Raw genomic sequence first — 4,741 nt, forward strand, 5'->3', positions numbered from 1 at the left:
GCAACATGGTACACTTAGGATGTCCCAGATAAAAATTTAAACTAATTTAACTCCAACTCCAAAACATTCCTTTGATTCTGGGTACCCACATGAATAATTTATATACCTGATGGGGACATCTGCAATCTCTGCAGACTTTCTGGCTCCATTAAGAAACTACTAGAAGGCTACCCATTACTTCGTGTTATCACACTTCTAACTCTGACCTCTGTAAATAAACATGGGCCACCTTTTAATTTGTAATTACCTTAGGTTTGTTTGCCAGCTTCTCAAAACAGGTGTTTGATTTATCTTAAATTAAAAATTTTAATTCCCAAACTAAAAGTTATACTCCTAAAACATATGAATCATGCAACTAGATGATTGTAACAACGGGTAAATAATTTCCATTAATACCCCAAATTAACACCTTCGCATTCAGCGAACTACTGTAAGATCTTTGTGTCTTTGGGGACGTTAACTAGTCTTGGACCCACAAGATAGAAACTCTGATATTCTTAAATCAAGATATAGAGTTTATTAAGCACAGCAAAGATTTACAATGCAATACTTAACAACTGCATTAGTTAGACAGTGAAAACTTTGGTTCTTGCTTCCTGAGTCGGTGTGGCACAGTCTTCTCTCTTCAAGTGTTCTGGTGACTGTAATCTATCTTCTTCAAGTTTGTGTGCATCGATGTTTCTCAACCTCCTTTTATCCTTCTCCATAGCTTCCTTCAAATCATATTAATCCATTTTCCAACATAGCTTATATGATTAGTCAGAATTGATGTCATGATCCATACATTGTCTCTCTCTCTCTCTGCTAGCAGGTACACACTAACAAATGGTTCCTGTTCATTTTAACAAGTTCTTACAAAAGTTTACACAGATCACATTTAATTGTCTTTTCTCAAGGCTATTTCTGCTATTGTACTAGATACACTTTCAGAATCTTTGCAACACAGCATACAAATACAAATATACATTTCATGTAGCAAACATAATTTCAGACATAAGGTATACAACTTAACCATAATATAATGCATTGATACACATAGTACAAAATATAACTGTTCACTACTGTAACCGTATCATTTCCTGAAAGCATCCCACTTTCAATTGTAGCAGCTCACACATTCTATTATTATTTATTTAAGCAATGCAGTGAAAACAGATTAACGTAGCAGTTCATAAACCCCTTAGTTCTTACAGCCGCAAGTTGAGGGTGAAATGCCAGATGGTATTGATTCCTCATACATTACATTTTAAGGAGGGCATACCCTTTTGCCTCTTTTACTCGCTACACCCTCCGAGTTCCAGTCAGAGCACAATTAACCTCGGATGTTCCTTCCAGTGTTCCTGTGAATTTCCATGGAACTCCATCTCCTCCTTCTGCTGGATGACAGGGTTGCCACCAACCTATGTTGGCATTATGCGGTAGGAGATTTGTGAGGTTTCGGTCTTAAGTACAAGAATAGTTATGAGCAGGTATTTCCACATCTTTGGCTTCAATCGCATTGCCCTGTAATATCATCTGATTGATATAGTACCATTTAAATTTTGGTGAGGTTGCCTTCTTGTCCTGGGAGATGTGGATCAAATAAACAGCTGGATTTAATTTGTCAACAATGCTAAATGGACCTTTCCATTTTGGTTCAAAGGAATGTTCCTTAGAGGCCTGCTACCCGATGAGACCCGATGATGTGTCGGGTCGGATCAGGGCCGGCTTTCGGGCTTGGGTCAGGTCAGGCTGAGTCCAGGTCGAGTCGGGTCGGGTCAGGCCGGACACACACAGTAAGTGTTCTGCTGCTAAGTATTAAAAAATAAAAAACTTACCTGAGCTGGGAGTCCGGGACGAAACTGAATCTGCGCAGTGAGCGAGTGATGTCACTATGACGTCATCGCACATGCGCTGCAGCTTCCTGCAGGTTCGGTGTCAGGAAGGTAAGTAAACGGATGTTCGGGTCGGCTCGAGTAGTGGTTGGGTCGGGCTCGGGGCAAAATCAGAGGGACTCGGGCTGGGTCGGGCTCGGGTCTGCTGTGGTTCGGTCAGGCTCAGGTCAGGTTCTCTTTCCCAACTTAAAGCAGGCCTCTAATGTTCCTTAGGTCTATAATTTTGGATCATTACTTTGTCACCAACCTGATACTCAAAAGGTCAAGTTTGTCAAGTTGCTTCTTAAGTTGCATCTTTGACACCCCTGAATTCCTAGCTACAGTCCGATCAATATACCAAATCATCCAACCACTTTTGATTGTACGCTTGTAGGGTTAATGGAGTGGTACCGATCAAAGTCAGGTGCCTGGGAATTCTCATAAGCCTACCAGTCATTGCCTGATATAGCGAAATTCCAGTGGTCCTATGTGAAGTTGATCTAATAGCCATTAAGCAAAGCGGAAGCATGTTAACCCATTGAGTTGAGTGTTCTGCACAAAATTTAGAAAGCATTGTTTTCAGTATTCTGTTCCCCCTTTCCACAATTCCTGATGATTGTGGATGATGAGAATTGTGTAACTTATGTTTAATATCTAATAGTTTTTGTAAGGAGGAAAAATTTTCACCAGTAAAATGCAATCCCTATTCACTATCCACTTGTAGGGGCAGTCCCCACCTGCAGAACACCTCACTCAATAGGGTCTTGGCTGTATTACTGCGACATGGAAAGGCTTCAATGCATTTAGTGTATTGATCAATGACCACTAGTACATATGAGTAGTTAGTAGTGATTTGGTCAAAGGCCCAATAATTTTAATCTCAATGTGTGTCCAAGGACCCTCAGGGGGCGGTTGTGAACATAAAAAGGCACAATTAGTATGAAGAGAGGTGTTCATCTGAAGACATGGCAGACATCTGTTAATGCACGGTTCAACATGTGAGGTCATGTCAGGCCACCATCCAACCTGTGAGAGTTTAGCTAAGGTAGTTTGAGTGGAATAGTGTCCACCAGTGGAATGGGAGTGGAAGAGGTGCATCATCTCATCACAAAGGGAGGATGGAAGGCAAACAACCCAGTTACCCTGGGTGATTTTAGCCATTAGGAGAGGAGTAGAACCCTGATCTTGCAACCTAGTTTGTGCAGCCCGGCTGAGGGGCAGGTAAGTGCTTTCCTTGCAGGTGCCACTCAATGACATGAGAGTAAGGTGAGTGTGATTTATGGAAGTCAGCTAAATCAAGCAGAGCAGTAACCGCAGTACTGGCAGGGAAGAAAGATGAAGCTACCCACAGAGGTGCAGGCAGCGGAGGCACTCAGGTGAAATCCTCCCTGTACATGGATGACGTCGCCGTCTTCTGTTCGGATCCGCTGTCTGTGCGCAGACTGATGAACATCTGCGACCGGTTCGAACTGGCCTCGGGAGCCAAAGTTAACCAAGGCAAGAGCGAGGCCATGTTCTTTGGGAACTGGGCTGACTGATCCTTTGTCCCCATTCACCGTCAGGTCAGACTACCTGAAGGTGCTGGGGATATGGTTTGGAAGGGCCGGGGCGTGCACCAAAACCTGGGAGGAGCAAGTAGCCAAGGTACAACACAAGCTGAGCATGTGGGAGTAACGATCTCTCTCCATTGTGGGTAAGAACCTGGTCATCAGGTACGAGGCGCTCACTTTGTTGCTGTACATGGCGCAGGTCTGGCCCATACCCCAATCCTGCGCTGTGGTGGTCACCCGAGCCATTTTCCGCTTCATCTGGGGATCTAAAATGGACCGGGTCTGGAGGGACACGATGTTCAAATCTCTGGATAAGGGCGGGTAAAACGTACCCAACGTGGCCCTCATCCTGATGACCACCTTCGTGTGTGGCTGCATCAAGCTGTGTGTAGATCTCCAGTACGCAAACTCCAAGTGTCACTACGTGCTGAGGTTCTATCTGTCCCCGGTGTTGCGAAGGATGGGCCTGGTCACATTGCCGCGGAACGCTCCATGCAGTTGGACCGTGCCGTACCACCTATCCTTCGTTGGGCAGTTTCTGCGGGAAAACACCTTTGACCACCGGTCCATCAGGCAGTGGTCTGCACGGAATGTCCTCAAGGCCCTACGGGAAAAGGAGACGGGGGATCCTGTCGGATGGTTCCCCGAGCAGACCGCCAAAGTCATTTGGCGGAATGCCTCATCGCCAGAACTTTCAAACAAGCACCAAGATGTAGCTTGGCTGGTGGTGAGAAGGGCCCTCCCCGTCAGATCCTTCCTGCACGCCCGAAGTCTCGCCCCCTCCGCGCAATGCCCCCGCGGTGGCTGTGGTGGGGAAGAGACGGTTGCCCACCTCCTCCTGGAATGTGTCTTTGCAAAGCAGGCGTGGAAAGAGATGCAGTGGTTTTTGTCGAGGTTCATCCCAAGCAGCTCTGTAACACAGGAGTCTGTGCTCTACGGGCTGTTCCCAGAAACGCACACCGAGACAAACATCAACTGCTGCTGGAGGACTATCAATTCGGTGAAAGATGCCCTTTGGTCTGCCCGAAACTTGCTGGTCTTCCAGCACAAAGAGTTGTCCACCACCAAATGTTGCAGACTGGCACATTCCAAGGTCCAGGACTACGTGCTGAGGGACGCACTAAAGCTTGGGGTAGCCGCAGCAAAGGCTCAATGGGGAAAGACCACAGTGTAAGGTCCCCCCACCAAGCTGAACTGAGGGGCTGGATCCATGGAAAACCCCTCGAACTGTATCGGAGAAATTTTGTGTGCTGTAAATGTAAAAATGTATATGGCATGACAATGAAATGGAAGGGTTGTGAGGCAACTCATGATTGTATAGAAGGAAACTGATCAACT

General features: G+C 45.8%; 1 long non-coding RNA gene across 1 annotated transcript; it reads right to left on the reverse strand.

The window, feature by feature from the left end:
* Window positions 1–494: 494 nt before the first annotated feature.
* LOC137383009 (uncharacterized) lies at window positions 495–1,864 on the reverse strand. Its single transcript, XR_010977325.1, has 2 exons — window positions 1,818–1,864; window positions 495–1,563 (listed from the first exon to the last, which is right to left on the reverse strand). It is a non-coding gene; the product is annotated as an uncharacterized lncRNA (long non-coding RNA).
* Window positions 1,865–4,741: the final 2,877 nt, after the last annotated feature.

The sequence above is a fragment of the Heterodontus francisci genome, chromosome 23 (genome assembly GCF_036365525.1).
Source record: "Heterodontus francisci isolate sHetFra1 chromosome 23, sHetFra1.hap1, whole genome shotgun sequence".
Taxonomy (NCBI): Eukaryota; Metazoa; Chordata; class Chondrichthyes; order Heterodontiformes; family Heterodontidae; genus Heterodontus; species Heterodontus francisci.